An 18165-nucleotide genomic window follows, 5' to 3' on the forward strand; every position below is an offset into this window, starting at 1 on the left:
GCTTTTTCTTAGAGGACCCAAACTAACACAACTGTTCCAGTTGATATATAGTGTGGGAGATGGGTTGGGTTTCAATGGCCCTTCTTATGCTATGATTTGATTGTGGTACTATTTTCATATTTTGGAGCCATTGGGCCATCCTCTCCTGAATTTTAATGTCATTTCTATCAATATTCTCTGTGATACTGGTTTCTTCTTCTGGGAAAATACATAGTTCATATAGTGACATCAGGAGAGCTTATTTCTACCAGTCTTGGCAATTCTAGTAGTGACTTATATGTTTCATATCAATAATTTATAACTAAAGTAAGGCGCTTCTTTTATTTTCATGTCTTGACATATCATGAGAGTTTTTGCATGTCAACACCACCAGTCTTCCTATGCCTGTGAAACATGATATAATAGAGCAATAAATAGTTAAAACCTTAACCTGTATTAGAAAAGGACATCATTCAAATTATTACAAAATGAAACCAGGAAAACTTAAAAAATAATCATAGAGAAATCCTGAATATGAAAATATATCAGAATTTTAAAATAACTCTATTATTCAATCACTATTAATTTCTAGTTATTAAAATATTAACAGAATTTTCTGACAATTAATCAGTTACTGGGTAGTAGATTCTGCAATGATTATTTTCTGGAACAATTTGGCTTGGTAAGCATGTGAACATGGTAGAGATTATTGTAAATATGGCTCATTGGAAAAAAGATCCAAAATCGGTGGAAGTTAGAATTACTATGGAATGTAATTCTGCTGAATACATGGGTCATTTACAAAATTTCAAAGCATATTAAGCATTCCATTGGCTTGATCTACAGAAGACAAAAATATACTTCACACCAGATAAAAGAGATATAATAGGACAATTTGCAAAGGAGTTTGTCATAGTTTAAACATTTTTTTTCTTGGAAGAAAATATTAAAACATAAAAGCAGATAAACTTGAAAATAGTCATACAGAATTCCTGGACATTGAAATTAATATTTTAAATAAGTGTACTTTATTATATGGGTTAACTGTTAAAGAATAAAAATGGCTGAAGAGACTATGAGTGACTCAAAGGACAGATCTGAAGAAATCACTCATAAAACACTGAAAGACATATAAAGAGAATAAAATGTAAGAGAAATGTACTGGTTTGAAACTGTTATATATCGCAGAAAAGCCATAATCTTTTAATCCAACCTTGAGGAGCTACCTATTATTGGGTGGGACCCTATGATTCGGCTGTTTCCATGGAAATGTGAACCTGCTTATTAAGGTCGGTCTTAATCAAATTACTGGAGTCCATTAAGACAGCTGAGAGAGTTTAGAGAAGCTAAGAAAGAAAGTGCGCCCAGAGAAGCAAAGAGAGGACTCACAGATGCTTAGAGAAAGAAAATGCCCCAGGAGGAGATAGAAGGACCCACAGGAGCTGAGAGAGCCATTTTGAAACCAAGACAGAAGGGGCAGCAGACATTGCCATATGCCTTCCCATGTGACAGAGAAACTTCGGACGCCATTGGTCTTTCTTGAAAACCTTAATTTGGGCATTTTCATGGCTTCAGAGCTGTTAATTTTGTAGACAAACGAATCCCTTTTGTAAAACCCAACCCATTTCTGATATATTGCATTTCGGCAACATTAGTGAAATGAAACAAGAGACTAACTAAATTGTAAGATATATTAGAAGTTAAAATATATTCCAAAATAAATGATTTAAAGATTGTGGTTGTGTGCTACTCATTGGGGTGTTAACAAATATTCATTTCTACTCTTTGCATGTTCTTTGTAAGACTTGCCTCCATTGAGTAAGTATATCCATGTGACTTGACTTGGCTTATCATATGAGAAAAATTGTGTAGTTCTATTTCCAGTTATGCCAGAGTATTTTGGAATTGAACAAACTTCAACAGAGATAAGAAGCAAGGCTGGCTATGTTTAGAAGTAGTATAGAACTAGCCAAGGCATTTAAGGCTTGAGGTGCTATGATCCTGGAATGTAGGGAAGCACAAATAGGTGAGCTTCATTTTCAGATCTTCTTTTCCATATCAGGCATTTACTGATCTCACTTGAGGGAAAGGCTGAGGAACTGAACAATGTTCTTAAGTGTATCATGTATTTATTTACAGGTCAGGACAAAGAAATGAAGGAAGGCCCTAGTAAACATGCCAGGCTTTCAGTTAGGAATTCTGTAGGGTTAACACATAAGAGGAAGAAAAAGCCAAAAATGTAACAACCTTCAAAAATCCTAGATACCAGCTACCAATTAGCTCAATCTGATTGAATAGAGATATCCTACCATTACATTAATTGCATGCCAGAGGAGAAATTTACTTTTTTATAGAAAGGTAATTTTGCACATTTTACCTAAACTTTTTTTTTGAGATAATTGTAGATTTAAATGCAGTTGTAAGAAACAATGCAAAGATTCTGAGGCATCCTTTACCCAGTTTCCCTAACAGTGACATCTTGCAAAAATATTGTAATCAGAACACTGACATCGATACAGTCAAGTCATAGAATAATCCCATCACCAAAAGGAATGATCATGTCGCTCGTCCACATCTATAAATACTGTGATATTTCTTCTTTCTTGGTTTTCCATTATTCTTTCATAATTTCCTTTTTATTTAGAGGACTTTTAAAGTTTTTCTTCTAGAGTAGGTCTTCTTGTAACAAATCATATTAATTTTCCTTCATCTAGGAATGTTTTGATTCCCCTGTCATTCTTGAATGGTATTTTCTGTGGGTATAAGGTGCTGGATTGTAATTCTATTCTATCAGTCCTTGAAAAATATTTCACCACTACTTTCCAGCTCTTGTGGTTTCTGATGAGAAATCTCCTGTTATTCAAAAGGATTTTATTCCTATTGGTAAGATTCATTTTTTCTTTCTTCCTGCTTTCAAGATTTTTTTGTGTTTTTAGTTTTTAAAAGTTTGGCTACAATTCACCTTGGCATGGATTTCTTTGGGTATGTGTCCTATTTGGGCTGTGTTCAGATTCTTGATTCTGTTAGTAAATGTCTATTGTCAAGTTTAGCAAATCCAGTTATGAGCTCTTTGAGTACTTTTTATCAACTCTGTCTACTTTCCACTCCTTTCAGAACTTTGATACTACATACAGTAAGTGTTTTATTTCAGTTACTCTGTAGCTGCCTTCAATTATTTTTCAATGTACTTTCTCCCTGTTGTTCAGATTATTTTATCAATACTCAATATCTTTCTTCAAGTTCACACATCCTTTCCTTTGTCCCTTCCATTCAGTTGTTAAGTTCATCATTGGGTTTTTATTATTTTATTTTGCTTTTTAGTTTTAGAATTTTTATGTTAATTTACTTTGCATAGTACATTCATTTGCTGAGACTTTCTTTTTATAAGCTGAGACTTGTTTTTCATTTGTTTCAGATGGATTTACAATTGCTCACTGAGATCATTTTTATGATGGTTGATTTAAAACTTTTTTCAGATAATTCTAACATCTCTGTCATCTCAGTATTGGAAAGTATTAATTGCCTTTTTGTGTATCCTTCCTGGTTCATTGTATGAAAAAAGATTTTTGATTGAAATCTGGGTATTTGGGGTCTTATGCTGTGAGTCAGTGGATCTTATTAAACATTATATTTTAACTAGCTTTTCTGACTCTCCTTCCCCAGGAAGAGTGAATTAAAATTAAACACAATAATTAGGGAAAGGGAAAAACATAGCAGACAAAAAACAGGAGGGCTTTCATAAGTAAAAGAGGAGAATTAATGAAATAGGAAAAATAGAAATAAGAAAGAGCTAAGTTTGGTTTCTGGACCATGCTTCCCCCGAAAAAAGAAAGATAGCTAAAAATCAAGTTAATTTTGTCCTAAGGATTTTTCAGCTGAAGCTATAGAAGCAAACAATTCTTCATATTTGATTAAATGTGTTCCTCAGGTTAGGATATTGCATAGCTCTTTGGAGTCCTGAATAGTAATTCATATTTTTTATTTGTCTGGAAAATCCTCTAGGTATATACTATACCCCCTTGAAAGCTTTACAGTGATGGCAGCTTTATTCCATAGTACACAAATGGCTAGGTAGACTGCCCCCACGTTCCTCCTGTACATGTAAAAATGAATCAATTAATTCAATGGACATATATCATGTTTCCATAGTATGTGAGATACAACCCATGGAGTTTCATCCAGAGTATTTCCTTGTTAGCAGTGACTTAAAAAATGTTATGACTTACATATTATTAAAACTACTTTGAAATCAGTGATGATTTAAGTTGACAAATTTCATTTAACAACATTCATAGAAAAGGGACTCATATATTTGATATTTTTATTCACTCCTTAATTTATTGTGTAGGTATTTCTTAAACACTCTCTGAATCAGGCACTAGTTAGTACAGTGGTCAGTTTTGGGTACCTCAATTCAGAGATAAATTGTCCAGCTGGTCAACCAGAGAAAAAAGACCACATTGTTTAAACTCCCCAAAGAAATAAAAGCTACTATCTAGTTCCTTGGGTGCATTCAACATTTCCTTCTAGTAGTGCTTCCTATATATAAAAAAAAAAAAAAAAAAAAGCAAGCCACCAAAGCAAACCACCAACCCAGGTGCTTGCTCAGACTTGAAACCTGGAAATCATTTTTGGCCTTTCCTTACACACCACTCTCCCTCTGATTAATCCACCTCCTCAATATTTCTCGTATTTTGTCACTTCCCAACCATCCTCAAACAGGACACCATTACCTGTAGCCAGCATAACTGAAACACAGTCATCAGAAAGAACTTTTAAAAGGAAATTTTCTCATGCTATTACCTTATCATAAAATAAACCACATTAAACTGCACCAGAAGAAGCATTCAGGAAAAAAACACTTATGCACAATAGTAATAATATAATATATTAAAACATACGATTATGTAGTCTTCTTATAATGATGTCCAATGTGCACTACTCATGGAGTGAACCATGGACTATATGCAATCCTTGAAATACTTGCTAATGTTCCAAATAAGGTAGGCATACAGAAATCAGGAGTAAGATTTAGAAATGTGTATAGCAATTTGATAATTTATTTATTGTACAAAAAAACTTGCTGGACAGATTGGAAAAGATAAAGAAAAACAAAAAAATCAGTAATTCCAAAAAAATAGTTTAAGAAGCATGGTCTAGCCTGTAGAACTACTAAAAATTAGGAAAAAATTCCAGTTCATCATGTTTTACAAGCTAGCTGCTCAATGAACTGTCATTCTGGTTCATATTACATAATATCTTGTGGGTCCGATTTTTGGAAAAAATCAGGAATCAACTAAATGACTAATATTGAAGCAAGAATTCTCAAAGTGTACTGGAGGCTGGCTTAGTCTCTAAATTTCCTCCCAATTCTCTTTTTGTGTGTACCAAAAGATCAGGTCTAATTAGTATTTTCATTTCTTACGAAGTGAGGTTATTTGGATTCATGCATATGGAAACTTCATATTTATGTGTCAGCAATAGCATTGCAAACTAGGCTTCTCTTTTGGTCAGTAAGGGAATTCTCAGTTTGAAAATATTTCTGTCTCTGCTCAATATGACGACCCAATTGTTTTTAACATTCTAATGTGAAAAACCCATAGGTGAAAGCATTAGTTTAGCTTGATTTGTAACACAGATACCTGTTAACTGGGAACAGGAACTGGCATAGGTCAGGAAACCAATTACTTTCACACTTTTCTCTTTATAATTGTCAGACTCAGGGAATTTCTGGCCTCTAATAAGAAAGTATAGTTAACCAGTGCTTGTTGGGAATAATTTGCAATAGGTTTCTCTTCCAGTTTATTGTTTTCCAGAGGCTTATATCTTCTCATTACGTTCTACTAATTTCATTCCAAATTGCCATCGTTGCTTTGAGCTCGAATGTATTTGTTTTTTTTTACTGTTTGAAAATTAATCCAGTTCTTGCCCTCTGTAGCAGAAACAGTAAGGCAATATATAATCAGAGTATTACTTTTTATTGCCCCCAGAGGGATTTCCTTCCTGATTAAAAATTAAAAGTAGCAATTAGATTTTTAAAATTCCTTTTAAGTGAAAATATTTTTTCTATCTTGAATCTCGGTCATAATGAGTAAGTATGGCCATTATCCAGTATAAACTAGCTACTGTACTGTAACTGAAATAGCGGTGAGGTGCAGAGGGCTACATTTATGTAACGTGTTCTGAGAAAGGTCAAGTTTTACATGCAAAATGAAGATATATTGTCCAGCTGGTCAACCAGAAAAATATGGATTTTAAATATGGATTTATACATCTGTGAACTTTCAATTAATCAACAAATGTTTCTGGGCATCTGTTAAGAGTCTCATGATTTTTACAGTACTCTGTAGGGTACATTGGAAGATATGCAGTTATGACAGGAATTTCCTACCACTCTTAGTCTGGGAACTGAGAAATATTTTATTATTCAAATGTAAATGGATTAAGCAGAGAGGGCGGTAGCATGATGCATACAGAAGCATGTTATCAGAGACTGAAAGAAGAAAAAAATCAAGGTGGGGAATAGTTAGAGAAGTCTTTGTGGAGGTCAAGACATAGAAAAAGAATAACCTTCATAAAGTCAAGGTTTTTTAGTCCAGTGAAACTGGGAAAACTTTATCAAAGGAGTGCCTAACACTTGTAAGAAAGAGAGCATGTATCTTGTGTGTACCCCCATGTTAGAGATGCCAGAAGATTTTCAGTTTCATTCAGCCACTGACCTTGTCTGGAGAGACTGATTCTACCCTTTAAATAAAGCAAAAACTATAAAATTAAAAGCACAATATGAAAAAGCATCAAATTTACCTTTGGAAATTACCTTTTAGCGTCAAATTTTGGTTTGTACAGTTGGAGGAGATGGTATAAGTCCCTACCACTCACTGAGTGCTTCCCAGAAGCTAGCAGTAATATCTTATTTGAGCCCCAACAAATTCTGCAGGTTTGATGTTATTTTTATTTTATTTTATTTTTTATATTTTGTATGCTGTATGGCAGGGGCACATTTCATTCTTTTTCAGTGTGAGTATCCCCTTATTGCAGGACCATTTTTCAATTTTTTAAATTTGTTTGTTCATTTATTTGCTTCTTTGTTTGTTTGGAAAGTGCATGGGCCGGGAATTGAACCCAGGTCTCCCACACGGCAGGTGAGAATTCTACCACTTGAACTATCCTTGCACCTCCGGTTTGATGTTATTATATACATTATTAACTTTCCTTCTTGGTCCATATTTTAGATAGGTGGGAAGATAAGTTTGGCTGGTGACATGTATGGAGGTGAAAGTGGCTTACTTACGTATTTTGCAAAATGCTCAGCATTTTTGACACAATATATTAGAATAGTGATAGAATCAATAGGGATTCCATTGGAGAGTTGAGGGAAATTGTTAAAGAAATGGCTGACAAGGACATTTTTGAACAAAACTGGATATATTTTCTCCTGCATGTCCCCACCACTGAGATAACTGATGAGAAATAAGGTTTGGGGAGACCTGGTTCTAGAAAACACATTGTAACCTATTGCTAGAATTCAGGCCACATGTTAGAAATTTATGTTTCACCTATAATAATGCCATACAATTCTCCTGTCATGAGAGGAAAACATTACTCCACAATTTAGTATGTATTGTAGTACTTTGGTGAATAGATCTGGTAGAACTTGTACTTTAAAGTCAACAGAAGAGCACTACTTTAAAAAATTTGCTCACAAATAACATGAAAATAATATGAGAAAGTACATAAGTTCAAGGTGTCCATTTACATGCATAAAACCCAATAATAAATACATGAGCCTTTTATGTGTTTATGAGTGCATATAAGAACATTTATCTTATCTCAATATCCCTAAATTTGAACCATATATGAAAATTACAGGATCCCAAATGTGTAGAATATATGGAGACATGTAAGCGCATATAATTTGAAAAAATAACACCACATTAAAAAAGCATTCCCATAATTTCAGATCCCATAATTAAGGCGCAAGTGCAAAGAAGTGGCCATCTCTTTTATTACAGTGTTAACACTGGCTTTGTCAGCAACAAGCACTGTTATTTGCTCTAAAATAACAGATTCTGTTTCAATTTCCCAACTTTGAAAATTACCTGGTTTTTATGGGTTTAGATATTTTCTACAGTCCTTCTAACTCTAAAGTTAAATAGGGTACAATAGTCCATGTATACATGTGAGAACCAGATGTCATATTCAGTATGTCTAATAGTTCTATATGTTGTATCATTTTTCCTCTAATTATTGAATAAATGCACAGTGCAATATTGCTTTGAGTACAATTTGTGAGTTGGTCTACATGAGAAATACAGTTAAAGGAATTGCGGCATGTGCAGATTTGATTATATAACATCCAATGATTATGAAATGCCTATATTGACAGTGACATTTTGAGAGGCTTCAGGGCATGTTTCCTATGTTGTCTGTTTGCAACCTTGATACACAAGTCAGGAATCTTATAAGTGCACGCATACGATGGGATCTTATGCTGTAAATATTACAACTATGAGGTGAATGAAAGTGAATAAGTCCAGGAGGGCAAAATATTCTGTTTTGGAAATCATTATGATGACAGATTTGTCTACAATATCTTTTTTTGGATAATGTTTCCTGTATATATATTTTTTGTATGGGCAAGCACTGGGAATGTTTCATATATTTTAAATGTCCTTTCTATTTATTCACTTGATGAAACCAAGAAAAGTCTCTAAAAAGAGCTCTTGGTGGTATGAAGAATTCAAACTTGGGTTTAAATTTTGCTAGAGATAATAGACAGAATGGAAAATCCATGGATAGGTAAGTGAGAATTGAGGTTATACTCTATTTGTACTAACATAATATATGATACACCAAAATTCATTTTCTAGTTTAATATAAATGTCAAGAATTCTTTTTGAGTTCTCATCCAGTCTTCAGTCCTGTATCCTTCTGGATTTTCTTCCTTTAAATAATTAAAAATTTTTTTTAAGTACTAAGGAGTCTGATTCCAATAATCAGAATGACACTGCCAATCCATGGAGTAAGTTGGCAAAAGAAATAGTCAAAATATCACCATTCGATTCTTCTAATGTTTCACTTGTATGAAGCCAGGCTCTGGGGGATAATGTTTTTACACCTTCACGGAGTTCTGTAAAAATAGGAAGTATAGAGATGTTGACTGGTTGTTGTTTGATACACTGTATACATTAATGAGTGAAAGGGATGGGCTTAAGGTTTCACAGGAGAAGCTGAAGTGCCTTCTAACAGATGTAGATGTTTCTGTGAGTGTCCTGAAGGAAAAATCTTATTTCCAGTAGCTGTAGACTTGAGATCTCTGAAAATCAGACTCAGAATTTTATTGTTAGAGTAGCAACTTTACAACATAAACTGTAATCTCAATGTTTCATGGTATCTGCCGTTAAAGTAAGGGCATTGATTGGAAAGGAATGGGATCCTGAAAAATGGGATGGTGACATATGATTGATAATCATGTGGGGGTGACGTTGAAATCCTAGGTCATGCTGAGTCTCCTCTAGATAACCCTGCAATAAGGACATAGCTGCCCCACCTTCAGTCTGCCTTGAGGGGTTGGCCACCCAACCTCCACCTGAAGGGATTAGTCTTAGAGTGGTTAGTCCTATTTCATCAGATGAAACTGCAAATGAATGCCCTGAAGCAAATGGCTTGGAAGATACTTCTACTTCTTTTCATGACCACCCCCACTACCTGTCATTTCTTCCAGACTTACAACTAGACTAAAGCCCCAAAAGGCCCCTAAAGGTGAGGTACAAAGTATCACACATGAGGAGGTACGTTATATTCCAAAAGAACTGTGTGAGTTTTCCAATTTATGTAGACAGAAATCAGGGGTGTATGTGTGCCAATGGATTTTAAGGGTGTGGGATAATAGTGGGAGGAATATAAGGCTGGATCAGGCTGAATTTATTGATGTGGGCCCACTAAGCAGAGATTCTGCATTCAATGTTATAACTCGAGGGGTTAGAAAAGGTTATTAGCAGTTTGTTTGGATGGTTGGCTGAAACATGGATCAAAAGGTGGATGACATTACCTGAGGTTGAAATGCCAGAACTGCCCTGGTATAATGTAGATGAGGGGATCCAGAGGCTTAGAGAGATTGGAATGTTGGAGTGGATTTATCATGCAAAGCCTGCACTTACACCCCAAGAATGTCCAGAGGATGTGCCTTTTAACAGAACAGTGCAAACTAAATTTGTGAGACTAGTGCCATCGTCCCTGAAGAACTCTGTAGTTGCACTTCTCTATAGGTCAGATATTACTGTAGGAAATGCTGTCATTGAGCTGGAATCCTTAAACACAGAGGGAATGAACAGATCCCAAGTTGGCAGAAGCCAGGTAGCAGCAGTTAATCACCAAAGATAGGGTGGATGTGGCTATTATAATAGACAACAAACTCAAAGCAGGTGTCAAAATAATCTGACTCGCAGAGATTTGAGGCATTGGCTAGCAAATCATGGGGTACCTAGAAGTACAATAGATGGGCAGTCTACTAAATTCTTGTTGGAGCTGTATAAACAAGAGTTCTAGGTCAAGGGAACAGAAGTCTAACCTGAATTACAAAAACACAGAGTCACTGCCCCTTAATCAATTTCCAGACTTGAGATGGTTTACAGACCCAGAGCCCCTTGAATGAAGGGGAGGACAGGTCCCTTTGGGGGAGAACCCTGTTACACTGCCACAAATTTATACTGTTAATCTTCTTCCAAACCTTCCCCAAGGAGACTGATGGCATTTTACCAGGGTAACTGTGCACTGGAGAAAAGGAAATGATCAGATATTTTGGGGATTATAAGACACTGGTTCAGAAATGACATTAATTTCAGGTGACCCAAAACGTTGTTCTGGTCCACCAGTCAGAGCGGGGGGTTATGGTAGTTAGATTTCGTCGCCAACTTGGCCAGGTGAAGGTATCTAGTTCAGTACCGAGAGTGGGGTGCTGTTGCAGTTTGCAAATACCAGATATGTTGAAATGGTTTTTTGGATGGCTAAGGGGAAGATTTTGGAGGAACTGTGAAGAAAATGATGGAGAAGTCTTGGAGTGCTTAAAAAGACTGTTGGTGTAAACAGAACCACTGCCAACCTGGACAAAGGTGGACACAAAAGGGAAAAATTGGAGTTTGCAGAGTGAGAACCATGGAAGCTCGGGTCTGAAGCCAAGAAACCTCAGCCAGGAGAGTGGACCCACCCACACACATGGAGTTTACCCTGGAGGCTGAGAGTGAGTTTAGCACCTCATTGCAGTGGAAGAGTCATGCAGCCTCAGGCCTTGGAGAAGGTACAGCACACTCCTTGGGGGACTGGGGAGAACCTGGCTGACACCATATGGAGGGGTTGAGCTTGTGCCCCAGAAATGGCAGAGAGCCCAGGCGTGGCCCTGATGCCTGGAGAGAGTGGAACTGAAAAAAAGTTGGTCTCCTCAATGTTCCCCGAGGTTGATTTGGAAAGAGGCGGGCCACTGCATAGGCCTTTGGAAAGGGTGGGGCTGCCACTTTCTAAAGCCGAAGAATAAATGACTTTCAGACTTTGAAATCCAATGGTGTTTGCCCTGCAGGTTTTCCTTCCAATTTCTCCCTATGGATCCTGTGACTGTCCTCCTTTGCATATTGACACCAGATAACTTGTTTTGAGATTCATAGGTCCACAGCTAGAAGAGAATTTTTTGCACCTAAATATTGTTTAAGGTGATGCATATAGTTGCCAAGTTGACAAGGGGTGGACATGTGGTAGTTAGATTCAGTTGTCAACTTGGCCAGGTGAAAGTACCAGTTATGTTGCTGTGGACATGAACCAATGATATGTGAACCTCATCTGTTGTTCATTACATCTGCAGTCAGTTAGAAAGCGTGCCTACTGCAATGAATGGCATTTGATTTAATTGACTGGTGCTTAAATGAGAGACTCAACATAGCACAGCCTAAGCAGCTCAGCATGTCTCATCTCAGCACTCCCAGCTCAGTCCAGGCCTTTGGAGATGCAGAAAGAAAACACCCTGAGGAAAATTGTTGGAATGCAGAGGCCTGGAGAGAAGGCCAGCAGAGATCACCCTGTGCCTTCCCACATAAGAAAGAACTTCAGATGAAAGTTAGCTGCCTTTCCTCTGAAGAACTAATGAAATAATTCCCCTGTTATTAAAAGCCAATCCATCTCTGGTGTGTTTCATTCTGGCAGCTAGAAAACTAGAACAGGAGGTCAGATGACTGATGGAGTTTTAGCTCAGGTCCATCTCACATTAGAACAGTGAGCCCCTAGACTCATTCTGTCATTATTTCCTGAGTTCCAGAATGTATAATTGGAATAGCCATAATAAGCAACTGGCAGAATCCCCACACTGGCTCTCTGACTTGTGCACCAAGGACCTAATGAGAAAGACAGTAGCAACTACTCTAGACTTACTGGTAAGGGATTTGCGTGTGTATCTTTTGAGGAGATAAATCCAAAAAAAAAAAAAAAAAATACGGGGGCCTTCCACCTCAGTGAAATTTCTAGGTGTCCAATGGTGTGGGGCATGTCAAGATATCCCTTCTAAGGTGAAGGATAATTTGCTGCATCTGGCCCCTCCTACAACCAAAAAAAGAGGCACAATGCCCGGTTGGTCTCTTTGGATTTTGGCAACAACATATTCCTCATTTGTGTGTGCTACTCCAGCCCATTTGTCAAGTGACCAGAAAAGCTGCTAATTTTGAGTGGGGACCTGAAATAGAGGAGGGTCTGCAACAGGTCCAGGCTGCTGTACGAGCTGCTCTGCCATTTGGGCCATATGATCCAGCAGATTCAATGGTGCTGGAAGTGTCAGTGGCAAATAGAGATGCTGTTTGGGGCCTTTGGCAGGTCCCTATAGGAGAACCGCAGAGCAGACCCTTAGGATTTTGTAGCTAAGCCCTACCATCTGCTGCAGATAACTAATCTTCTTTTGAGAAACAGCTTTTGGCCTGCTACTGGGCCTTAGTAGAGACTGAAACTTGGGCTACCAAGGTACCATGTGACCTGAGTTGTCTATCAGGAGCTGGGTGGTGTCTGACCCATGAAGCCATAAAGTTGGGTGTGCACAGCAGCACTCCATCATAAAATGGAAATGGTATATACAAGATAGGGCCAGATCAGGTCCTGAAAGCACAATTAAATTACATGAGGAAGTGGCCCAAATGCCCATGGTCTCCACTCCTGCCACATTACTTTCTCTTTCCCAAACTAGAGAAATGTCTTCTTGGAGAGTTCCTTACAGTGAATTGTATGAGGAAGAGAAAACTTGGGCCTGGTTTACAGATGGTTCAGCATGATATGCAGGTACCACCCTAAAGTGGACAGCTGCAGCACTACAACCCCTTTAGGGGTGTCCTTGAAAGACAGTGGTGAGGGGAAATCCTCCCAGTGGGAAGAACTTTGTGCAGTGCACCTGGTTGTTCATTTTGCTTGGAAGGAGAACTGGCCAGAAGTGCGTTTATATACTGACTCATGGGCTTTTGCTAATGGTTTGGCTAGATGGTCAGGGGCTTGGAAAGAACATAATTGGAAAATTGGTGACAAAGAGGTCTGGTGAAGAGGTATGTGGATAGACCTTTCTGAGTGGGCTAAAACATGAACATATTTGTGCCCTGTGTGAATACGCAACCAGAGGTTGACTTCAACAGAGGAAGGTTTTAATAATCAAGTGAATAAGATGACCTGTTCTATGGATAGCAGTCAACCTCTTTCCCTAGCAACTCCTGTCATGCCCAATGGGCTCATGGTCATTGTGGCAGGGATAGAGGTTATGCATGGGCTCAGCAACGTGGTCTTCCACTCACCAAGGTTGACTTGGCTACAGCCACTGCTGAGTGCCCAATCTGTCAGCAGCAGAGACCCACACTCAGCCCCTGATATGGCACCATTCCCTGACATGACTAGCCGGCTACATGGTGGCAGATTGATTAGACTGGACCCCTACCTTCATGGAAGGGGCAGCGATTTGTTCTAACTGGAATAGACACATACTGTGGATATGGGTTTGCTTTCCCTGTACACAATACTTCTGCCAAAACTACCATCCGTGGGCTTACAGAATGCCTTATCCATCATCACGGGATTCCACACAGCATTGCTTCTGATCAAGGAAAACATTTCATAGCAAATGAAGTGCGGGAATGGGCACATGCTTATGAAATTTTCTGGCCTTACCATGTTCCCCATCAGCCAGAAGCAACTGGGTTGATAGAATGGTAGAATGGCCTTTTGAAAACTCAATCACAGTGCCAACTAGGTGGCAATACCTTGAAGGGCTGGGATAATGTTCTCCAGGAAGCTGTATGTGCTCTGAATCAGTGTCCGCTGTATGGTGCTGTTTCTCCCGTAGCCAGAATCCACGGGTCCAGGAACCAAGGGGTAGAAATGGGTGTGGTACCACTCACTATTACCCCTAGTGATCCACTAGGAAAACTTCTGCTTCCTCTCTCTGCAACCCTGAGCTCTGCTGGTCTACAGCTTTTAGTTCCAAAAGGGGGAGTACTTCCACCAGGAGAAACAACGATTCCATTGAACTGAAATCTAAGACTGCCACCTGGTCACTTTGGGCTACTCATGCCCCTGGATCAACAAGCCAAGAAGGGGATTACATTATCGGCTGGGGTGATTGACCTGACTATCAGGGGGAAATAGGACTGCAAATACACAATGGAGGTAAAGAAGAGTTTTCTTGGAATATGAGATTCCCTAGGGCGTCTTAGTACTACCATGCCCTGTGATTAAAATCAATGGAAAACTGCAACAACCCAATCCAGGCAGGACTACCAATGGCTCTGAAACTTCAGGAATGAAGGTTTGGGTCACCCCACCAGGTGAAGAACTATGGTCAGCTGAAGTGCTTGCTGAGCGTAAAGGGAACATGGAATGGGTAGTGGAAGAAGGTAGTGATAAATATGAACTACGACCACATCATCAGTTACAAAAATGAGGACTGTGAAGTTGTTTTGTTCCTGTTATACTATTTAAGCTGTAAGATACCAAGTTTAAGAATGAATATTACCCACAGACTTGTACCCTATTCTGGAGAGATTTAATGTATTTCCAGTTATATGCAGGACAGTTGAGTATTGTTAGGTGAAAGAAAAAATGTGTGTATTATTGTTTTTTATTTAGAAATTAAGTTGGTTTAAGGTGATACATATAGCTGCCAAGTTGACAAGAGGTGGACTGTCATGGTCAGGTTCACATGTCAACTTGGCCAAGTGGGGGTACCTGTTTGTCTGGTTGGGCAAGTGCTAGCCTGTCTGTTGCATTGCAATGAGGACATTTCTTAGAATTATGGTCATGTCAGCTGCATCCGCAGCTGATTCATTTGTAATCATTTGTAAGGGCGTGTCTTCTGTAATGAGTGATGCTTAATCTAGTCACTGGAAGCCTTTTAAGGAGGATTCAGAAGAGACAGTCTCTCTTCCTGCTCCAGCCAGTGAGCTTCTTCTGTGGAGTTTGTGCAGACCCTCCATCAAAATCGTCAACTTCACAGCCTGTCCCGTGGATTTTGGACTCTACATTCTCACGGTTGTGTGAGACACTTTTATACATTTTATATTTGTGAGCATTTCCTGTTGATTTTGTTTCTTTAGAGAACCCTAACTAATACACCCTGCTTTCTCTTGTAATCTGCCTTAGTTTTGATGTGACTAACCTGATCATAAGACTCAGTGAAGGGGGAGAAGTACAAAGATTAATTGAACTCTGAGGACAAGGAGAAAATAACGTCCTAGAAAATGCTGCAGTTAGTTCAGAAGCCCAGCACCTGCTGCAGTGGAGGTGAGTTCTCCCAGCCAGGCTGACAGGTGTGGGCACTGCTGTCCAAGCCACCCCCCATCCCCTGCACGTGAACAGGGCCCTGAGCTGTAGTGACCAGGTGAAGTCAGCAAGAGAGGCCAGTCTAGGGACTGTGCTGACACATCTGTGTTGGGGCCCAGCAGTCCCCTCCCCAGCACATCAACCCCAACCTGCATCTCCTCTGGCCCCTGAGGGGCTCCGAGGACAGAGACAGGAATAGATATCTGCCGGGGCTTGTGGGGGGCTGAGAGCTGGTCCAGCGCTGGCCGGGGCAGTACCTACACAGGCAGATGTGGAAGATGAGCAGCTGTCCCAGCAGCACAAGGCTGACGGCGTCCAGCAGGAGTGTGGCCACCAGCAGCAGCAGGAAGACCGTGGTGCTGGCTCTCGTGGCAAAAGACAGCAGGAACAGCAGCCACACCGCAGGGTCCGGGTTGTCTGTCCGGGACAAAGGTGAGAATGGGTGCTGGCCCTGAGGCTCATGGGGTGTCCTGGGCCCTGGAGCAGAGAGCAGGACAGGGCGAGATGCGCCCCAACCCCCTCCTGCCCGGGCTTTGTGAACTCAGCCCGTCCACTTACAACTAGTGCCAGAGGGAGCCAGCGGTGAAGTAGCCCTGCAGATCCGCCCAGAACAGGAGCCCCGGGACTCTAGATTGGACCTGACGCACTGTCAAGGAACCCACCTGGGGCAGGGCATGTTTTTTCCACACCTACCTGGCCAGCACCCAGCCCGTGCCAAGCTCCTGACACCTGAGCAGGTGAGGACCAAAGCTGGGCCCTAACACACCCATCTCCTGGCACCTGGGTAGGTGAGGGCTGAGGCTAGGTCCTAACTTGGACCACCTCCTGGCACCTGGACAGGTGAAGGCCAATGTTGGGCCATGTCTGTGCCCACTTCTTGGAACCTGGGCAGGTGAAGGCCAATGCTGGGTCCTGACCTTCACCCACCTCCTGGCACCTAGCAGGTGAGGGCCAATGCTGGACCTTAACCTGTACCCACCTCCTGGCACCTGGGCAGGTGAGGACCAAGGCTGGGCCTTGACCTGCACCCACCTCCTGGCACCTGAGCAGGTGAGGGCTGAGACTAGGCCCTGGCCACGCCCACCTCTGGCACCTGGGCAGGTGAGGGGGTCCCTGGTCATGGCCTCTGGCTCAGGAAGCACCTGGGAGGAGCACCAGGGTGCCTTCCAGCTCCACCTGCCCTGCTCTACTGCCTGGCCAGTACAGAGGCATTGTGCCCAGATAGGTGCCCAGATAGGGAGCACCCCTAAACCCAGGGATGTCTGTGCAGAGTACCCCAACTGGAAGCAGCAATGCATCTGCAAAGTGGGAATCCATGTGGAGCTGCTGCCGGTCCACACAGCACTGGACCACGACGTACCTGATCACCACCATCAGGCAGATGAGCCTGGCCACGGCCGAGGCCATGGAGCTGAAAAACCACGTGTGGGAGGAAGCCTGAGCTGGGGCAGCCACGGCCACGGACCAATCTGCTGCCTAGACTGCACTTCCCGGGCCACGCCGAGGGCCCCCGAGTCTGATGTTTGTCCCCACGGGCCTCCCTGCACCTCCCTGTTGTGGCAGTGCCTTGAGAGCAGCCCTAGATGCTGCCTCGGGAGCGCATCTCCGCTGTGGGAGCCCACTGTGCTTTCCAGACCCCAGGGAAATGTCTTTACCCCAGTCTGCAGATGGAAGGTTGCCCATGAGCTTCGGGGTTCATCCCCTGGTCCCTTCCAGCATCCCGGGGCAGCCCGTCCTTGGATGCCCTCTTGCACTCAGGGAGCCACAAATGCTCTCTGCCACCTGCTGGGTGCTAGGCCCTCTGGCCACCCCCTGGGTGCTGGGCCCTTGGAGATCTTTAGGCCCCTGGACCCCACAGAGGTGACCAGCCCTCTCGGCGCTGGACATCAGGACCCTCTGCCCGGCCCTGATTTCATCTCTCCTGTTTGTTTTCTAAGTGGCTCTGGGGGACTGACTGTCCTGAGGCCAAGTTTAGTGACAGCTGCTCACTCCCATGGGGCTCACAGGGGACACAGCAGCTCAAGGTCCTTCTCCAGGAGGCCGGGGCTGCAGAGGCTGTCGGTGCTCCCGGCTCGACTAGGCGTGTCCAGGGCCCCTGCCCAGGTCAAGACTCAGACCCCACCCGAGGAGACCCCCAAGATGGGCGCGCCCAGCTCCTGCCGGGTGGGGAAGTGGACACGGACAATGGCCTCTACAGCCCTCCATCCCAGTGCCCGCCCAGCCACAGGTCTCCCAGCCCAGCAGCCTGGCCCTTCCCGGGGCCGCTTCTTCCCTGGCCGCAGCTCTTGCTTGCAGCTCGCCCCCCAACCCTGGTCAGGTCCTCTCATGAGGCCCCCTGCCCTGACCAACACCCCTCTTCCT

At 41.6% G+C, this 18165-nt stretch overlaps 1 long non-coding RNA gene across 1 annotated transcript in view; it reads left to right on the plus strand.

Moving 5' to 3' along the window:
- Positions 1–12298: 12298 nt before the first annotated feature.
- Positions 12299–18165, plus strand: part of LOC143646124 (uncharacterized) — a 104695-nt gene continuing 98828 nt past the window's right edge. The window contains exon 1 of the long non-coding RNA XR_013157303.1: positions 12299–12395. This is a non-coding gene — a long non-coding RNA (uncharacterized LOC143646124). The remainder of the gene's footprint in view (positions 12396–18165) is intronic.

Source organism: Tamandua tetradactyla, chromosome 9, assembly GCF_023851605.1.
Source record: "Tamandua tetradactyla isolate mTamTet1 chromosome 9, mTamTet1.pri, whole genome shotgun sequence".
In the NCBI taxonomy this organism is placed as follows: domain Eukaryota; kingdom Metazoa; phylum Chordata; class Mammalia; order Pilosa; family Myrmecophagidae; genus Tamandua; species Tamandua tetradactyla.